Source organism: Ovis aries, chromosome 4 (genome assembly GCF_016772045.2).
Source record: "Ovis aries strain OAR_USU_Benz2616 breed Rambouillet chromosome 4, ARS-UI_Ramb_v3.0, whole genome shotgun sequence".
Classification (NCBI taxonomy): domain Eukaryota; kingdom Metazoa; phylum Chordata; class Mammalia; order Artiodactyla; family Bovidae; genus Ovis; species Ovis aries.
The window spans coordinates 57,790,541-57,812,101 of NC_056057.1; the positions used below are offsets into that span (position 1 = coordinate 57,790,541).

At 40.1% G+C, this 21,561-nt stretch overlaps 1 protein-coding gene across 4 annotated transcripts in view; it reads left to right on the forward strand.

Annotated features, from left to right (window-relative positions):
• Positions 1 to 21,561, forward strand: part of DOCK4 (dedicator of cytokinesis 4) — a 471,927-nt gene that overhangs the window by 55,597 nt on the left and 394,769 nt on the right. The window contains exon 2 of one of the 4 annotated variants that reach the window (XM_060414757.1): positions 3,369 to 3,427. The exons of the other annotated variants lie outside the window; for them this stretch is intronic. The gene's annotated coding sequence lies outside the window, so the exon portion shown is untranslated. The remainder of the gene's footprint in view (positions 1 to 3,368; positions 3,428 to 21,561) is intronic. 4 annotated transcript variants of the gene reach the window in all.

A 21,561-nucleotide genomic window follows, 5' to 3' on the forward strand; every position in this document is an offset into this window, starting at 1 on the left:
CCACTCATGCACTCTCCTATCTTTTTGAACTCCGGAATCCCATAGTCTGGGCTTTCCAGGTAGCTCAGTGGTTAAGAATCTGGCTGCAATGCAGGAGATGCAGGTCTGATCCCTGGGTCAGGAAGATCCCCGGGAGGAGGAAATGGCAACCCACTTCAGTGTTCTCGCCTGGGAAATCCCATGGAGAGAGGAGCCTAGAGGGCTACAGTCCAAGGCGTCACAAAAGAGTTGGATACCACTGAGTGACTAAACAACAGCAACAATCCACATTGTCCAGTCTAGAGCCTCTTGACTGAAGAGAGGAGTGGGCTTGCATAACCCATTGGCTGGCAATTGCAGCAGAATCATGATACTAGTATATGTGGAATATTACCCAGAGAGCATTTGTTATCTTCGATAGGTCAGGCATAGAAGAGTAATGATTTGTTTCTTTGCCTGGTAATTGCCAAAATCTATCTCCCAGCTACAAATTATTCTTTTACATCTGTTTAATATTTCCTTACCACAAAGTCTTAATTCATTTGGAGAAGGATAAACCAGAATGGGGAGACATTAGTCAGAATTGAAATTTAGAAGATACTCTGGTGAATACCAAAATCCTTAGCATTGTCCTCAGGAAATTTTTATGGTACAGGGAAAATAGACTTTTTAAAGGACTTTTTTGGGGAAGGGGATACATAAAAGGAGTTTTTAACCTAATGTGTATATATTTTATTATTATGGTTTTTTAAAATAGTTCAGTAAAAAAGATCATTTAAACAACTGAGACAGTGTCCTATAAAAAAACAATGCTTTACTATGGATCTCTGAGAAGTCATTTAACCTTCTAAAGTATATCAGTTTCCTTATCTGTTTCTTCATCAATAAATTGGGACAGTAATGTCTGCCTTGCTTTTCAGAATCATTGAGGTCTCAAATGAAGTGATGGTAGTCCTTGGGAAATTACTGATTCTTTCCAAATGTCAATGTGGCATTGTGTCATGTATCCTTTATTTTATAAATCCTTTTTGAATCTAAAGAACATCAAGGTTTTGCATGAGGCCCAACTCTTCTTAAGGGCATGCTTGTTTCACGTCTCTGGCATGCACTTTCAATGATAGACCTTGTTCTTGAGAGGGGGTCAATAGTGATAATGATGATGTGATGAAAAATGCTTTGTTTGGGGAGGAGGAGTCCTGATGCCATGGACTCCATGAGCTGTCTTCACTTTATGACCTTGTTCACTCTGAGCCAGCCTTCCTGGGAAATGAGAGAGTCTTTATCTCATGGAGGAATAAATACCAGTCTCCGTCTTAGCACATCTATAGCAGAGAACAGTCGTCTTGATATGTAGGAGACAGTACTCTGTGTATCAGCTGCCATCTTTATTCATGAAAGGGAGAAGTTATCTAAAACTTTCACTGGTAAGGCCTAGAAGGATGTTGTGACAAATGTAGAACATCATTGTAGAATTTCACAGCATTCTGTATTTCAGAAACCCAGTGCAAAGGAAAAGGAGTCATTCAAACAAAATCTAAGCAGAATGGAGATGTTGCTCTTAGCTGGGAAGGTAGCACAGTCTTGATCAGTGATGTTTGTAACTTTCAAACCCACAGTTTCTCTGGGTATGGTGTCATTTAAAGAGTACTTATTTTTTTTCACCTAAAACAATACTAAAATTTGCTACATCATTAGATTATTTTGACAGAAAGTTTGTCTCCTCTGTCTCAATGGTTTGTTTTTATTATTGCTAGCTTTTAAACTGAAGGCTGATTCTACTGAAATATTATTGCTTTTGGTCCCCCAAAGTACCTCATATGATGGCTTGCGCACATCACTTGTTGATTCAGTAACTGCAGTTGGTAGAAATTGGAGGGTGATCTCTTTATTTTGTGAGGACAATGTGTCCTTCACACATATCCCACATTCTATATTGGAACTGGCAATTAATTTTCCAGTTGAAATAATGTTATAAATATGGATTTGTTCCCAGAATGGTCCACCAAACTAAATTAACCCATAATATGGTTTAGCTGAAGGAGAAACATACTGGGTTGGCCAAAAATTTCATTTGGGTTTTCCTATAACTGTTTCCAGAAAAACCTGGAAGAATTTTTTGGCCGCCCCCATATTTGCTAGAATCTGGAGATGCTCTGAAAAACTCAGAGGTAAATTTTACATAGCTGATAACTTACACTGATAAGTTGGTAATTGCCTATTCATTTTTTTTGTGTGTGTGTGGTTGTCTTATTGTTATCTTTTTATTTTTATTTTATTTTTATTTTTTAAAATTTTTATTTTTACTTTATTTTACTTTACAATACTGTATTGGTTTTGCCATACATTGACATGAATCCACCACAGTGCCTATTCATTTTTATAGTATAACTTACAAATGACTATCATGTCTGTTACATTTTTGGTTATTTTTGACTTCTCAGTGTATGAATCATCTCCCTTCTTAGGACCTTTAACTTACAATCTGAAACAAATGAAAATTCAGCAACTGGTGGATGCTGATCTAAATTTAGTGTTGCCTGTTTATGTGTCAGAAGGTTTGCTAAAAACTCTCTCTATGGCACCCCCCTCCAGTACTCTTGCCTGGCAAATCCCAGGGACGGGGGAGCCTGGTGGGCTGCCGTCTCTGGGGTCGCACAGAGTTGGACACGACTGAAGCAACTTAGCAGCAGCAGCTCTGTGGTTTAAAAACTTTTTTCTGTCTTTTGACTAAATGTAACGTCGAAATGGTCTCGTTTTATTGATTTACACTGTTTTTCCTATGTTGTACAGAGAATTCTTTAAAAACTCAACAAGACAGTACCTAGTGGTGATTGTTCTTGCCGTTTAGTCGGTTAGTCGTGTCCAGCTCTTTGCAACCCTAAAGACTGTAGCCCGCCAGGCTCCTCTGTCCATGGGATTTCCCAGGCAAGAATACGGAGGGGGTTGCTATTTCCATGTCCAGGGGATCTTCCTCGTCCAGGGGATCTTCCTCACCCAGGGACTGAACCTGCGTCTCTTGCATCGGCACGTGGATTCTTTACTGCTCAGCCACCAGGGAAGCCACATAGTGGTGGTGGCACAAGCATAATGCGAGAATTTATGGTGCCAAATCCTGAAAAGGTAAATGCAATTTATTGTAAAATAATGTTCATGTATAAAGATTACTTTATATAGATATTTCCCATCTTCCATTCAAACTGTAGTCCTTGAATTACTGTTGAAACTGACACCAGTATCCTGTGTGAACACTGATCCTATTGGTGACATGTTATTGAGATGACTTAACATAAAAATATGTTTACATTCTCTTTACGTCATAGACTATACATTTACTCTCATAGGACCTTAGTTTGAATAAATGTTAATGGCTTCATTTTTTACTATTCAAGATATGTCCTTCAGCTTGATGGATGTGAACTGTAAAAATACTCTGAAGAGTCAATCTTTGGTAAGTTTTGAGTAACTGGTGAGTTTTTTTCTGGTTTAAAATCTGTGATGGGGACACTGAGACTGCACATACCCCCATTTGTTTATTTTTAGTTGAATTGAGGAAACAGAATCTTTCCAATACTGCAGGCTAAGGCTTGCAGTATGGACGGCTGTCCTGTGGGGCTCTGTGACTTCTCCCTATCACACTACTGAACTGTGTCCTTGGGAGGCATGTGGGCCCAATTATCATCCTCATGACTATTTCACTTGATGGAAAAATCTGTAGTAAATCAAGAATATTAAGTCTGTTTGTTAATATTGAAGTCTTCAGAAGCCAGCTGTGCTAAAAGTATTTACTGCTTATATTTTTAGACAAGTTTGTTAAATGCTAATATTCTCTGTCATGGAATGGCCTAATTGTCCATTTTCTGAGATTATTACTTACATAGTAAATGGAAGAGTTATTTTTTTCTTGAGATCTTCTAAACTTAAAGTTGAACATGTGCCTTTATGTAAATAGAGCATTTGCAAAAATAGTATTCATTTGTACGTCTTTGAATGGATTCTAGTTTTTCCCTCTGTCTCAAATGCAGCTAGGCATCAGCTTATTGCATATTAGCTGGAATTAGTTGGAATTTGTTTTGTAATAAATCAGTAGCAGTTTTTGCTGTAGTAAAAAGTATTCTATAATCTGCATTTGTATGTGACTGCTTTCTTCTTATCAAGCTCAATCTACAGCCACACACAAGTTTTCTTCATGATCAAATTTGTGTAGGTGGTTGGGTCATAGAAACCTTTATGTTCAACCACATGTCTGCAGTTTTTTGAACTTTCCTCTTATTGAAAAAAGATACCCATTTGATAAAAGCAAAAATAGCAGAGCACTCTGTGAGAGAAGCATTTAGAGGCCCACAGTAACAGAAGCTTATGTTTGCTGAATTTAACCTCAACATAAAAGTGAGATTTGGGAAAAGATGCTCCACTGCTGTGCATAACTCAGAGGTGTGTGTTGGTGAAGAGCTCCACACACAGGGGTGTCCATCTGTGTCTCGAATGTGCCTGCTTTCCCACTGAACTAAAAGTTAAATCAGTCTTGCAACCATCTCTTACCCTGGCTATGTGAAGGTTGTGGTGAATTGTGTATGCTACTGAGTTACTCTTTTTAGAAAAAAACCAAACTACTTCTAGTAAATAATAGGGGCTTCCTTGGTGGCTCAGTGGTAAAGAATCTACCTGCCAATGCAGGAGATGGGGGTTTGATCCTTGGGTTGGGAAGATCCCCTGGAGAAGGCAATGACAACCCACTCCAGTATTCTTGCGGAAAATCCTATGGACAGAGGAACCTGGTGGTCTTCATTCCATGGCGTCCTGAAGAGTTGGACACAGTTTAGCGATGAGTGCAGTAAGTGATGTGTCAAGGACCTAACATGCGTTATTTTATTTGCTCACTGTAGTCCTATAAGGTAGGTATTATTATTATTGCCATTGTACCCGTGAGGAAACTGAGCCTGCAAAAACCTAATGTGGCTGCTAGTATGGGCCACCTGCTCAGGTTCAGACGCCACATCCCCAGGCTTCAGCTACTCAGCTGATCTGGCTGTAAGTGCAGATCTTGACTGTTGTAAAACTGTGTCAGACATGGCTGTTGCATCATCTCTCCTAGGAACTGTCTCCAAGGTATAAGAAAAGTACCCAGACTTGAGTTACTCCCTGCGTAGTTGAGTGCCACTTACTTTATATTTCTTTAGATATAGGATTGGTTTCCCAGTCTCCACTTAATAACTCTGGAAGACCAATCTTGAAGATACGCTTTCCTAAGGTTTTCAGCATTCCCAGTCTGGCTGGTGCCAGACGACGTGTTGTAATTACGTTGTGAAGGTGGTGTTAGTCTTACTAATGTTTTAGAAGAAGGTGACTAGGAATTGGCATCTGAACATATGCCCCGAGAAGGTACTGTTGGTCCCAGGGTGGACTTTGAAGGCCCTGGGGAGGGTGGGGATGGGGTTTGTTAAATCATGCTGGTGCTGAGGCCCGTGAGGCATGCTGGGGCAGAGAACTTGGAGGTGTGTCAGAAACTAGACTCGAGTGATGAGCAGTTGGTGAGCTGAACAGATGATGGGAAAGTGGGGAAGGTCTGTGAGTGGAAACTAGGCTACATCAGGAGATTTCCACATGGGATCGGGGCTGACTTGCTATTGAAATGCTGGGCTTTCTTTCTTTTTTGAAGGAAATGCTTCAGTACAGGACTCTATGAGGGCTGATCTCTAAGGATGGGGTGTAGGCTGACAGTTGGGAACTCAAAAACCTGGAACTAGTGTTGACAGAGAAAAATTCTTCCTTTTCTTTGTCCCTCCCTCCGTTTTCTTTCTTCCTATACTCTATTACAGGCTTTTATTAGGTAATTGCTATAATTCTCGGTATATACAGAATACCCTTGCTGCTTATCTGTTTTATACATCATAGTGTGTATCTGTTAATCCCATACCCCTGATTTGTCCCTCCTTGCTTCCCTCTCCCTTTTGGTAGCAGCAGGTCTGTTTTCTATCCCTCTGAGTCTGTTTCTGTTTTACACATACATTCATTTGTATTGTTTTATATTCCACATATAGATGATACACAGATTTGTCTGACTTATTACACTAAGTATAATGTTCTCTAGGTCCATCTATGTTGCTACAAGTGACAGTGTTTCTTTCTTGTTTATGGCTGAGTAATAGTCCACTGTATTACTGTACCACGTCTTCTTAATCTCTTTGTCTGTTGCTGGGCACTTGGGTTGCTTCTATATATTGCAAATAGTGCCTCTGTGAATATTGGGATGCATATATCTTTTTCAATTAGGGTTTTTGTTTTTTCCAGATGTATACCCAGGAGTTGAACCGCTGGCTCATGTGATAGTTCTGCTTTTAGTTTGAGGAATGTCCATGCTATTTTACATAGAGCCTGCACCAGTTTACATTCTTACCAACAGTGCATGAGGGCTTCCTTTTTTCCCCCACATCCTCTCCAACATTTGTTTTTTGTAGAATTTTTGATAATAGCCAGTCTGACAGGTGTGAGGTGATACTCATTGGTTTGATATGCAGTTCTCAGAAAGACTCATTCTGTTTTAAACAATTTAAAAAATGAAATTAATTTATAATGTTGTGTTATTTTCAGGTGTACAGCAAAGTGACTCAGATTTCTTTCCACTATAGGTTATTATAAGACATTGGATATGGTGCCCCATATAGTAGGTCCTTGTTGTTTATTTATTTTATACATAGTAGTGTATGGATGTTAATCCCAAACTCATGTTTTATTCCCTACCCACCCCCCCTGCCCACCCCCACTATCCCCTCTGGTAACCATAAGTTTGTTTTGTGTATCTATGAAAAAGGACTCATTCTTGAAGTAAAGATAATTGAGAACATTGGAACTGTTTACCTATAAACTACCCGATTGTTGGGTGATTTGTACTTTGATATTTCTGCCAACTATAATAAACATTTGCATGGTTTTATGCAGTTATCACTGCAATTACAATATGCTGTGGTCATTTTGGGAGATGGTTGATTAAAAAGGTAGTCTTCCAATCTTAGGAGTAGAAATTCCTTAGGTAAGGAAGTATTTGAAAGCTTTGGATTCCCACTTAGGTTCAAATCCAGGCGTAGGCTCTTAACTAGTTTTGTTATTTTAGGCAAACTAAGAAATCAGTTGTTTGTTTTGTAAAATGGTGGACAGTAGTGCTTTTGTGAGGAGTAGATAGTACATGTGAAGCACTTGGCTCACAGTAAATGTGCAGTGAGTGTCAGCAGCCATTGCCTCTTCCCCTTCTCCCGGAAGAGGCACCATGCGCTTGCCATTGTCCTGACCCAGACAACTCTGGGGGCTGCCCTTAGGGCATGTTTCGTAAGTCTTTGGGTACTTGCCAAGCAGATCTGGTGGCTTGGCCAAATTCTATTTTATTTCTGTTTTTTGTACCAATATTTTTCATCCTTCTTCCAGATACACTGAATCCAGGAAACAGGAACTTTAGAAACGATATCTTCTAATATGAGATGAACCTTCTGTTCTGAGTGTATGTAAGCTTCGGTTCTCCTGTTGATGAATGATGTTCTGTTCTTTGATAGTCTTTTTTTGCAAAATAGGAAACTCTGTATACTTTTTATAATGTTCTTTTCTTCTAATTTTCTTTGTAAGATGTTTTCTTTTCTATAGAAGCGTTGAAAGTGAAAGATGCTCAGTCATGTCCGGCTCTTTATGACCCCATGGACTGTACAGTCCATGGACTTCTCCAGGCCTGAATACTGGAGTAGGTAGCTGTTCCCTTCTCCAGGGAATCTTCCCAACCCAGGGATCAAACCCAGGACTCTCGCATTGCAGGTGGATTCTTTACCAGCTGAGCCACAAGGGAAGCCCAAGAATACTGGAGTGGGTAGACTATCCCTTCTCCAGTGGATCTTTCCAACTCAGGAATCAAACTGGGGTCCCATGCATTGCAGGTGTATTCTTTACCAGCTGACCTACATGGTAAAGCTTTTAGGACCCTGTATTTTCATACACAGAGAAGTTATCAGACCCATGTTGGCATGTGAGTGATAACAGGAAAGTTATCATGTGTGCTCTGAATCTGTACTCTGAAAGGCCCAATTGCTGAAAACATGATTGTTTTGCATTTTTCCTCCCTTAGTGCCGGACTTATATAAGCCTATGGGCTCAATGCTTGAGCATAGAAATAGTGATATATTCAAGTGGGAAGAATTGGTAATGACAATGGGATGGCAGTGACTCTGTCTTGCAGAGCCTGGGACTGGTCCTATAGCTGCACCGTCTTTTACTCCACAGATGTTAAAGAATCATAAGTCCCTGTTGACTGGCATGAAAAATTTCCATGGGGAGTCTCTTTATCCACATGCCAGAAAGAGATGTGTTAGCAAATAGCACTTCATAAAATGTGAGAAAAAGAAATGAGAAGGTGTTGTTCCAGTAATCAGGAATTGAGCAAGACGAAGCCATGGAGCATAGTTGAGAATGTGGATCCTACAGCCATACTGCCTGGGTTCAAACCAAGTTCTGCAGCTTAGTAGCTGCACGTGTGCTCAGGCATTTCTGACTCCTTGCAGCCCAGTGGGCCGTAGCCCTCTAGGCTCTTCTGTCCAGTGGGATTTTCCAGCCAGGAATACTGGAGTGGGCTGCCATTTCCTCTTCCAGAGGATCTTCCCGACTCTGGGATCAAACCTGTGACTCTTGTGTCTCCTTGCTTTGGCAGGCGGATTCTTTACCTCCGAGCCACTTGGGAAGCCCTAGTAGCTGTATGAATCTGAGCTAATCATTCAACCTCTGTGTACCTCAGTTTCTTCATCTGTAAGATGGGGATGTTATCTACCATCTCATAGGCTTGTCTTGGAAATTAATTGTGTTAATGTTTATGAAGTGTTTAGAATAATACCCTGGCATTATAGGAGCTTCTGTTAAATATTAAATACTGAAAATGATAATAATGGGTATGTCAGAGCTGATTGGTTGGCATATTTCTGTGTAAGACTAAAATATGAATAAGCATTGGTTAAATAGATTCCATGAATTCATAAAATCTGTTGCCTAATATTTTGAGACTTTATGTAACATTTCACTTCTCAAATATCTTCAGCCTAAGCACAACTATTTGGCATACTCAGAATAACAAAATCACTTACAGTCTTTTTTTATTCAGTTCTAAGTCTGAGGCATTCTACCCCTCCCATTATACTTTAATGTCTGGAAATTGTATGCATCTTAAAATCCATGGATGTACTTAATTTGCACTTCCCTCTCCCCCCCCCAAAGCTCTTAATTAATGTTGCAGTTAAAAAAATGATCTTGTCTTTGAATAGGAAACAGTGATACAAGAGTCCACATAGATGTGTTTATGTATCTTCAGTTGGAAAGTTCAAAATTAATGTCTAGGAATAAGGGAAATCGTGCACCTACCTGTTGAAGGAAGGACCAGCATACTCAGTGGCCAGAGTACTCCACCTTAGTTCCAAGGAATCGCACTTTAGGGCTCCAGGGGCTCCACTGTATGCACACAACACGGAGTTAATGTTCCATCTTTTTGTCTAGTTGTTGTGTGCCAAATTGTGGCTGAATTGGATGTGGCATTGGATTTGCATCGACATGAACTTGGAGGTCATTCTTTAAGTTAGGATCTGCGAAGAATTAACTGTGGCAGGGGATCTTAACCAGGGAGCCCATGGATAGAATTCTGACTCTCTGAACCTGGATTGGGGGGGGAGGGAAATTCTTCATTTTCTGTAATCCCTAAGTGAAATCTAGCATTTCCTTTTAAATATGAATGTAGGCAACAAATCATAGTAACATTTAGCCTTTGAATTATAGTACTTATGAAATATGCCACTACATCCTGTTATTCAGTGTTGTAATAGAGAAGCAAGAAGGCAGCTGTATCAGAATTTGTTTTTGTAAAATAATTTTATCACTGTCTTTCAGTGCAGTTGTGTTCCTTTTTAAGTCCTGTGTTTTTATGCTTTTAAAAAGATTATTCTAAAAGTGATCTCTAGACTTCACCAGATTGCCAAAGAGTTCTGGGGCAAACAAAGGTAAGAACCCTGCCCTCTGTTGGTCCTGATTCTTTGCCATGCTTCTGTTTTTTTCTGCACCACACCCCTCTGCCTGCACTCTGGAGAGCTAAGAGACAGACTTTTGAGAAGTTCGGCATCAATTGCATCGCTAGAATCTGTTCTGTATTCTTGACTCTGGCGACGAAGCTTGTTTGGTTTTGTCTGCGGTTTACGTGTCTTAAAAGAGCAGACTTTCTTTAGCTCTTCTGCTGCTATAGGACAGTACTGCCTACAGAAATTTCTAGTGAAAGATGTTGATTCATGACAGTTCATTGGAAAGCTGGATGCTGAAAGCAAGACGCAGCAAGCAGAGCACATTTAGCCATGGGAGTGTGGAGGAGGGAGAGTGAGAGTGTGCTTGTACAAAGGGATGGTAGGAGGCCTGAGAGGAGAGCTGGTGGGGGCTGTGAGATGAGGTGGGAAAGTAAGGAAGTTGAGTGCAATAAGAAGATGGAGAGGTAATTAAATTGAGGCCTTCCAGCCGACTCCTGATGGCAGGCTTCTGCTTGTCCAAATCTATATTTGCTCCTGAGAACTGTTCCTGTGTAGTTAAGGGTGGATTCTTCACCTATAACTACAAGTAGTTAAATTCAGTTTAGAGCTTCTGTGACTCAAGGCTTTTCTGTGAAGGCTCCCTTGCCTCCCAGATAACTCCCTTATTTTAGTTCACATTGTTTAACTGATGTGTTTCTGTCAGATTTTATACTAAATGGGGGAAAATAGGCAAACTGATGACTTTTACCTTTGAGGGTGTTTGGAAGTGTTGGGCATGGAAATGGGTAGAAAATCATTCCAAAAGAACATATTTTTAGGTAGAATCTCCAGTAGCAATAAGAATGTCTAGTCTTTGTGAAGCCAAAAGGTAAAAGTTACAGGTCAAGTGGATGAAGCCAGAATGTAAAGTGACATGCATGTACTGATTGATATAGCTATAAATGGTTATGCATAAAAATTAATTCTGGGGAATTAAAAATGTTTATTCTAGTAATAGCAGAGTCCAGGCTCAGATCTCCTTGAAATTCCTGACTTTTGTTTGGCACTCCTAAAGTTGGGGGTAGCCAAAAAGGAAAGGGATCAACTTTTGGCTCTTTGTTAAGGAAAGGCTTGGTAAACCCTTTGTAGGATGACCAAGCTTTGGGACTTCTATAGCTCTGTGTTGGAGATTTCAAAACTCCTCCTCTTGCCAGCCGTAGAAAAGACTGATTTTACAAAATCTTTCTGGCAAAGCATTTGATATCCAACTGCTTCCCAAAGCTGAGGCCCTCTGTAATGTCACCTTGGATTCCTGCTGCAAAAACTGATGGATGTTGTTAGTGTTTGATAAATACTGCCACATTGTGACTTTAGATGTCAGATCTTCGGATTTGTTACATGGGCCACTCACTAAGGGAAGCGTGTTTTATCCTGTTAGAATATTGTATCTTCCAGTTATTTCACTTTCTATGTTGGAAATAAACATTTGAGCATGTTCTAATGAGGTATGCAGTTTAAGAGAACTTAGATGATGTCAAATAATAGATTGTCATATTTTTGCATACTTGCTCTCATGCCCCTCCCTTGCTTTGTTTTAATTTTTTGACTTGGCTGCTGTGACCTAGACTTCTGACTTTAGAGTCTAAGTCAGATGAAAATAAGCATTTCCATGCAAATCATGTTTCTGAAATCATCCCTGGAGTGCATGTATGTCTAGTAGAACGCAGAGCTTATTAGAGAGAAGGATGAAATTAGGTGAGCCTGAAGAAGTATAAAAATCTTGTTTAATGACTGTGTTAGTTTTTTATATAGATTAGCTGTTATTAAGTAAGGAATGCTAAGTCTCTCTGGAATTTCTCATTCTCTGAATAGCCAGTTTTGGTACTATAAACTGAGAAGACTTCTGTGGTATCACTTAATATATAATACTGCATTATCACAAGCCCCGAGGCCCTTTTCCTGAAGAGCATATGCTTGCATGTAGTCGGTTTTATGTGAGCTGAACCAATCTCAGGTCTAGGATAGGAGCTTATTAGTGCATGTATATGTGCCTGTGTGTGTTGTTTAAGAGAGATTTTAAGGCCTGGAATAATGAGACATGGCCAGTTAGAGCAAAGCATTGCCTAGGGACATGGTTCCTTGATCACAGCCTGATCCTTAACACTTATGTTTATAAAACAGCCTCATTACAGCCCTTGAGTAGAGTCTTCCGTTCACAGCCGCCTTTTCCTGTACCATTTTCCTGCGGCTCGTTCCCTCGCCTCTGACACCTACTACCTTGATCCCCTGCCAGGTGCCCCATCCCTGCCTTGGCTCCTACATGGTTCCTTCTCACAACATAAATATTGTTTCATTGCAGAGCAAGCTGCTCTTACAGAGGCACACAAAGAGGTCTGAATTTATAACTTACAAAGTACAGCACTTTTTGAAATTTTAACAAGCAAAAGGTGTTTTATAATCGAGTAGGAAACAAATCTCTGATGACGAAGCTCAGGCTTTGGGAAAAGGAGGCTGTTAAGGGGTAGGAACCCTCTTTTCACATCTTGGTTCTTTGTCTGTCCCGATAATCCCAGTAGGTTCCTTGATATTGGCAAGCATCTCTCGGAGAGTGAGTGTACCGTGATGTGCTTCAGAGAGACGGCATTCTGGCGTAGGGTGCGATTATGAGATTCCTCTGATGAAAAGACACGTGGTTCTAAAACCACCAGGGTATTTTCACAGCTGTGCCAGAAATCTGGGCAAATGGGCATTAGATTATTAGTTTTGGCGTTGTGGTGCTGAACCACAAAGTTCTGTGGCTGCTGCTCTGGCTATTGCTGACCTGGCATCCGCTAGGGTCCCCCAGTCCCCCCAGACCTGACTCAGGCTGTAGCTGTGAGCTGGGTGCCTGCTGCTGCCCGCATGGGCAAGTGTGGGAAATGCCAGGCGGCCTGGCAGGTTTTAGTGTGGCCTTTGGATCCTCACTGAGCCATATGGTGCTAAAATGTCAAACTGTTCCCAAGTGTGGGCCACGATTGAGGAGGCTAGATAGAGAAAACACCCTTCAGATAAAGGATCTGCTGAGCTTGTTTATTCCCCAGCCACTGGCTTCATCACTTGGATGCTTGAATGAACATTTATTAAGTAATCTTTGGTTGATAGTGAGCTACTTATATTTGGGGAGGTAGCAAAGTAAAATAATTAGTTTCTTATTGGCAAAGATTAAATCTCCCAGGGTTCCTGTATCTTGCATGTAATAAACTGTCAGTAGAAGAAAGTGAAATGAATGGATGATCTATAAATAGAATCTAATGGGAAGCAATAGTCTCAGAAACTGAAGAAAGAGTTTGAAGGATCTAAATCTCCCCAAAGATGATAACATCCTTAGGCTGTGGCTGCAGAGATCTTACTGGAAACTAAACATTCTCCTAGTTTCCAGTTCGGCTTCTTTCTGCTATATTTTGGCAATTGCCCTTGTTGATGCACTGACATAATGCCTCAAGAAGTTTACAAGCTGTGTAGGAAGACAAAACAACATAACAGGGACTTACAGATGATCCCAATCAAAACATCCACAAGTGCTAAGTGATTGAGGCCAAAGAAAATGTGCAAGTCCGAAGGGAGAGAGGGGGAGCTGAGTGATGTGGTTCGGGTGAGGTTAGTCCTGGCAGGCTTCCTAGGGGAGGCGGTTGGGCTTGGATTTAGTGCGTTAGCTCTTGTCAGTCCCACACTCTGAACCTTTACGTAAACATGATTTTCTCATAGCACAAGGAATCTGCCCTCTTGGAAAGAAGAAGAAGAGAAGGAAGAAATGTTTGCACTCAGAGTTTTTTCCCCCTTGCATGCTTTAAGGGGCCTCAAACTTTTAGATGTGCCTTGAATGCATAGAATTAAATCTTAGATTCAGTTTTACCCTATGAAAAAGGCAAGTCATAACTTATAGAGAGGTGCTATAGCTTGAGAGGCTTTTTGACTCTAGTGAGTCTTTGCTATCTTTTCAATTTAAATAGCTTCTTCCTGTCTTGGTTCATAAATATGCAAGGAATTGCTTTGATTTTACTTAACATACTTGACCATATGTAAGCTCAGATATTTGAGGCGTTCTTAACAGCCACGTTCACATGGTGGAATTGTGACATTTCTGGGCTTGGGTGCTGAGGAGGCAGCCTCTTTGTGCCCACAGACTATGGAGGCCTCATCTGTGTTTGATATTTAGCATAAAGTGTTGCAGTCATATGGAAGGATTCCTCTGAGTGGCCTCAAGAAAATGTTCTTAAAAAAAACAAAGCAAAACTTTATTTTGAATTAATTGTAGAATTACAGGAGAATTGCAAAATTGTATAGATTTCCCTAATGTGTCTGACTCATTAACGTAGTATAATTGTCACCTCTTGTCCACAAGAAGACACGTGTAAAAACGTGTTCTGTTGCCTTGTGCATAATGTGAACTAGATATCTAATAACAAACATGGGTATATAACCTGTGTTATTGTCATACAATGAAATGTTACACAGTATAGAAAGAAATAAATGTCAAATTCATCACAGTGAGAAAATAAAAACAAGTTGCCAAAGTGTATATATATGTTATGGTGCCATTTTCTTCAGGCTTGAAAGCATGCAAAGTGATATTATATTCTGTACTTGCATGTGAAGTAATAGTGTCAACACTGCCACATACAAGTAGATGATACACATAAAATTCAGGATTCTGGTTTCTTCTGTAAGTGATTAAAAAAATGTTGGTGAGCTTTCTATAGTACTTGTGGCATTTAGTTTTTTAAACTAAGTGGTGGACACTCTGGGGTTACTGTATTTACTACTGACTGTTTTTCGGTGATTAAAATGTTTAATTTAAAACTTGGTAAATTATAATAATACAAAAGCCCAGCCAGGCCATTCATTAGAAATGCAGTAGTGATTAGCTTCCCTGAGAATGGTGTACCTTCTGAGTTGAAAGGCAGAGGAGAGAGGCATCTGTTGAATTATTGGCTTGACTACTTGGGTGAACCCTTCAGTTCATCTTTAGTTTTCTGTGTCACATTTTCTCCACCTGTAAGTTTCTGTGACTGTCTTTTTGAGCCCATTGTAACATCCAGAAACGAAAAGTCAGAGTTTCAAGCTCTTCAGGATGAGAACTGTAGACGAAAGGTAAGCAACATTGCCTGTGGCTTCTGCCAGAATTGACATCCTGGCCGCCCCACTTACGAGTCATGTGACCATGCTTCAGTTTCCTCATCTGCAAAAATAGCATAATAGTAGTACAGGAGATCCAACCAGTCCATCCTAAAGGAGATCAGTCCTGGGTGTTCTTTGGAAGGACTGATGCTAAAGCTGAAACTCCAATACTTTGGCCACCTCATGCGAAGAGTTGACTCACTGGAAAAGACTCGGATGCTGGGAGGGATTGGGGGCAGGAGGAGAAGGGGACGACAGAGAATGAGATGGCTGGATGGCATCACTGACTCGATGGACATGAGTTTGGGTGAACTCCGGGAGTTGGTGATAGACAGGGAGGCCTGGCGTGCTGCGATTCATGGGGTCACAAAGAGTCGGACATGACTGAGCGACTGAACTGAACTGAGTACCTGCTTATGACAATGTTTTCAAGACTAAATGAATTAATGTATGTAGAATCCATAGAGCTGGTTTTCTTTCTCTCTTCTGGCTCACGGACTTGTTTTATTTGATCTCTGAAGGATTGGATTATAGGATGCTTTAAATTTGATTGGGGTGGGGGGTTAACTTTTAAAAGTATGGATTTCTGGCTTCTCTTTAACAAGTGGAACATCTACTGGCACTGATTCCCCACGGCAGCCTGGCAGCACTGCCATCTCCTGTAGGCAGACATATCCACCATTCAGTGTAATTCCCAGCAACTTCTCATGTCTTGCGGGCAGTAAGGCAGCCTGTGTGTTGCTATCTGATGTCTACCACCCACTTCTTCCCAGTGATGTTACCTCCTTGGCCTCCCATCAGCATCTGAGTTTACAATTGATTTTAATGGGTTTGCAGTGATACAAATATGGAACTGGATTATATATCAGCAATGGGGCTTTCCAGAGAACTTGAACTGGTAGGAGATTTTTATATCTATCTTTGTATTTATGTTATCTGTCTCTATATATAAGGAAACCCTTGGACGAGAATTGATGCTGCAAGTCTCGAGGCAGAATTTCTTCAGGACCTCAGTGTTTTTGTTAAGGCCTTCCTAATGGTTGGATGAGGCCCCACCCACATGATCTAGAATAATTGTTTTAAAGTCAGCATGTTATAGGTATCACCATATCCATAAAATATCTTCAGAGCAGTTAGTTTTGATTAGATTAGTATTTGATTGGATAACTGGATACCATAGCTTAGCCAAGTCGACACATGAAACAAACCATCCCAGTTTATGGTTTTTTTTGAGCAATCTTATGATATCTATGTGGCACCTATAGACTTTTTTTCTCTTCTTTATAGTAAAGGATAGTGGTGGCATTTAGGATTTTTTTGGAGGAGCTGAACGTAGAAAACTCTGAGAACCTTGAGATTTGCAAATAAAGCTGCTGTGTCTGGGTTGGGATCTAAGAGGCTGAATGCTGTGATCAATGAGGCAGGATGCTTTCTCCAGGCAGGGTGTTAACAGAGATCCTGGGTTTGCCAGTACTGGCTCTGCCATTCAGGGTAGAGACTATTGCAGATGCTTAGAGGAGTTCTGGAGGAAGACAGGATGTGTAAGAAGAACTAGATTTCTACACCAGTTGTAGAGCCTCCTGTAAACCAGGTGTATAGGTGTGTGCTGTTCCTGCTTCAGGTCAGGCATTAATGCAGATTCTGAATACCTGTCTCTATTGTTAGCCTCTATGTGGCTTTGTGCATTGGAAGGCTGCCAGCAGAACTCAAAGGGAATCCTCTCAAAACCCTCTTTGTTTCCTAGAGATTTTCCGCAGCTGCTAAGGAGAAGCTGAAACACAAGGCAAAAACAATCTTCCATGTATGTTTGTCTCTGCATTTCTATTTCTTGTAAAGCATCAGTTAGGATGATTCTAAGCTTAGTTTTTCATTTGTGGAGAATAGGTGAATATGGAGTTTGAATGAAGCCTTAAGACTCTATTTCTGTGTGTTTTGTGCTAATTTACAGCAACTTAAAAATCCTGAATATTTGTTTTATTTCTGAGAAAAAATAGACTGGCTAGAAGATCTGAAAATAATCTTCAGGAATGATGCAAAAACCCCAGGAGCTCAGCCTCAGAGCTTTAATCTCAAAGAGTATGTTCTGTGTGGGACATACTAAGATGCTGAGGAGCAAGCATAGAAGAGCTGAGATCGTGGGCTCTGGGTGCAGTCTGGACAGTGGCTGCTTGGCATGAAGGACAGTGTCTTACAGGTGACCAGTAGAGGTGTCAGTGTTTCTACTTTTCAGAGCTTCCTGTTCGAGGGCAGAACATAGAACCTTGAAGTGACTGGGTTGTTATTCCAACTAATCTTCTACTTGTATCCTTCATTACAACCATGAAGATGAGCTTTGATTTTCTCTTGAGAGAATTCTAGCTGTATTAGTTTTTATTCTTGGACAAGGTCATTAGGAAGGAAGAACAGTGAATTTGGACTTGGGAGCTGGGTGTCCAGTCTCTGCTCAGGTAGTACCTTAACTTGGTAGCGTTAGGCAGGTCACATGGGCCGTGTCTTCCTCTACTTAACCACGTGGAGGTTGAATGGAATAGTAACTAGAATCTAGAGATACTCTAAAAGTTTTCCTTGCTCTGTAAATTGTTCCTCGGGAGAAACTTAAGTTTGGTTGGAGCCTTGTTGGAAACTCTCACAGTCCCTTGATTCCTTTAATCTTCCCGCAACTGACATCCTCTATTTATTCAGTAGTGAGCTGCATGGTCTAGCTATCAATTGCTCTCTCAGCGGTGTCTCTTCTCTCTCCAAGCTGCCTGACTCTGCTATTTCTTTGTTCCTCCTCATCAGTGACTTTACTATGCTTTCAGCATATCTTTATTGGTTCTCTTAATTGTATGGCTTTGACTCCACACCTCTCCCCCCCGAAAATTTTTAATTATCACTGTTAACCTGTAAAGCACGTACTGTTTTGTCACACCAGGCTATAGAATTATCAGCCTGCTGCTGAATTTAATTTGATCTTTTCCCTTTCCCTCTCAGTTTAGGTCAGATGAAATGAAATTGCTTTCTCCCATATTTTAAGGTTAGACTTAGCTCTGTCCTTTTCCTAAGCTGTGTCTTATCCACAGGTTGTCCTTAATATTTCAAAAATGATACTTCTGATGACAGTCAGTGCTGCAGAAAGAAATGATGGGAGTACCTGCTATTGAGATTAATGGTTACTTCTATTGGGATTACTGGGATCACTGGAAGTAGAACCTCTTTTCTCTTGTGACAGACTGCCTTGCTTTGGGGGCTCATAATGGTTTATTCAAAGGAATCATACCTTTTGGGGGTTATTTTCATGCTTCCTACTTTACATGCAAGAGGTATCTTCTTTGTTAGTTAGACATAACTAGACTCCATTGCCATTTGCAGTTTTTTCTGAATCCCTGAGGCCCTGGTTTTGAATGTGTATTGATTGATTACAGGAGCTGCTGCTGCTGCCAGCTTCTTGTAGGGTAAGCAGTTGTGGTGGAGCTGGGTGTGGCCAGGAGTGCTTCGAGTGGCTTCTCTCAGAATCTGGACATGTAATGAGTTTCTTTAAGCTATTTGGAGTCAGGGACCATTCATGGCCTCTTCCTGTTTGGTATTCTGCCCTTGTAGCATTCATCCTTGATATCTACGTGTGTTACCTGAATGTTAAATTATAACATTTCATCTGCAGATTCTCTCCTGGTCATTCTACATTGGCTCTATCAAAGGGACCATAACCTGTTCTCTCCATTCATTGTCGAGAGTACGGGCAATAATTGTCCTTCTGTATCATATTCCAGCCAAACCACTGGGAGTATGTTGGTTCCTTTTTGGATAAACCATATCTTAGGAGGATGTTGGCAGGTTGAAATAGACCAAGAAGAGGGCAGGTGTCTTAGAAACCATGTCATTTGGAGGATGATGGTAGGGAGGGTATTATTTAGTCTAGGGGTAGATGATGCTGGTGGCTAGCACTATTGATTATGTGTCAAACAGTGAGTAAAAGACTTTATGTATGTTATTCCATGCACTGATCATATGAAAAGCCTGCAAGGCAGGTATAGCTGTTAGGCCCATTATACAGGTAAGGGAACTGAAGTACTGAGTTCCATTTTTCTTTCTGCTGAAGTTCAGACTTTTTGGCTTATTAACACTGGAGATATTCCTTACTTGTGTTCATCTCACCTTGCCTGCCTTTTTGCTTCTTCTCAGATCTTGTAGCTGAATCCCGTTGTCCTTCCCCATTGAAAAAGGATTATGAGATACCATACATAAAAGCCCAAAGCCTGGTATTAGCATATGTACTAGACCTCTGAGGAGTGTCAGCATTCTCTTCTCATTTTTCAAATTATCCATCCATCTCTGGGTGATCTGCTGCAAAAAAACCTGCCTGATCACATAGACCAGGGATAATCGGCCCCTTCTTGCCTCCTAGAGAATCTTGTTTATTTAATTGTAGTGCTGTTTACAGCATTTGACCTTGACCTCTGGTTATTTGTATCTGGTCTTTTGTCTACCACCTGATTATAAACTTGGAGGAGTGGAGGCATATCTCCTCCCTCACATCATCCTCCATTAGAGGGCTTGACACATAGCTGGTGTTACATGCATTTGTGAATAAGTGAATGAATTACAGCATTTCGTAGCAGGCTTATCTTTTCATAAGTGTCTGGATTAAACTAATAAAAATTATTTTGTGTTCCCTGAGTGCATTGTACTTGTCTGTGGGAGTGGGATTTGTGTCGTGATTTTAGGCTGAGTGATTTACAAGCCAGCCTGGGATTGGAGACATGAAATAAACCACAGAGAAAAATCTACAAGCAGATAATGGCTTTTTCTGTGTTGCTATTCTTCATAGTTTCTATGCTTTTTTTTTAACGTATGAAAACACATAAAACAGGTTTCATTTATTCTGTTCTCAGTTTCTTCAGAACTTTGAAATTTTGTAAACTTGATTTGAAACCACAATGAAATAAAAACTTTTGCGAGTATGTTTAATTTACAGTGACATCTTTGGAAATTGGTCCAAATAATTCTGCTTTATACCTGTGGCAATGGTGTTATGACACAAGAGAAAAATATGATGACTTTTGACTGCTGTCTAACACTTGGTTTTCTCCTTTTGGCTGTAGGTTTAGATGATTATTTGGGGGAAGATAGCCTGTAGTTAAGATGAATGTGGAAGGGAATTGATAGGGATAGTTGATGTTTTACATTATTTTCTGTACCCATTGGTCTTTTCAACTGGTCTTTCAGATATTCCTGGGAAAACAACAAAATTCAGTTTTTCGTTATTATGTATTGGGGGTAATCTGGAGTGATTTAAGTTTTTGATGAGAGAAATGATTGGAATTTTATAGAATATTTGGAAAAGAAAATTAGAAGTTTTTTTGTTTGTAATATTTCTGATGGTTGAATTTCTTTTTTCTGTGCTCTTGAATTCCTTGCATAATAGTCTTCACGCAGCTTAATCAAGGCAGCAAGCTGTCAGTTGAGAGGATATAATACTCAATGCTTGGATTGATGGCTGCCTATTGATTAAAGAAGATAGGTTGTAGAGGTAGAAAGAACTTGCTTTAGGGGATAAAATTAATAAATAAGTTAGGCTGTAATTAATGTTAGAATAAATTTAATGTCTCTTACAATCTTTTAATTCAGAAATTTTTTTCTCAAGTACCTACTATATATATTGTACTATGTCAGGGAAGTATGTGTGCTTCCCTGGTGGCTCAGGTGGTAAAGCGTCTGCCTGCAATGCAGGAGACCCGGGTTCAATCCCTGGGTCGGGAAGATCCCCTGGAGAAGGAAATGGCAATCCACTCCAGTATTCATGCCTGGAAAATCCCATGGACTGAGGAGCCTGGTGGGCTACAGTCCATGGGGTCGCAAAGAGTCGGACACGACTGCGTGACTTCACTTTACTTCAGGGAAGTATAAAGAAAGAAAGATGATTAATTGCTATATGGAGAGATGGAGAGATGTATGGATAGATAGATAGGGATATCTTAATGTCCTAGTTCTGACAAAAACATAAAGAAGGAGAGGAAGGAAAAGCTTAAATAGATAATAATAAGCATTTTACTTGCATGCTTTTAGCGATTTTTAAATAACTTTAAATGTTTAGTCCACCTGAATCAATGACCTTTATCAATAAGCTTGAATCAAACTTACTTGAAAAATACACTGACTTTTACTTTAGTAATGTAAAAGGATCAATTTGAAGAGCCCTAATTAGAATACTTATGCCTCCATTAAAGCAAAGTTGATTAAAGATGTAGAAAGAGTGAATTCTACAGAAAGGAATTTATTAAATATTGTATTTTTATTTAAAGTTAATTTGTGTGTATGTATGTTCTAAGGATGAAATAAGTTTTGCGACAATCAAGGATAAATACTAATTAAGAAAATTATGGAAGTAAATTTTTTTATCATGAAATATTACTGATATTCTGAGATGCTTGCTTGAATCACA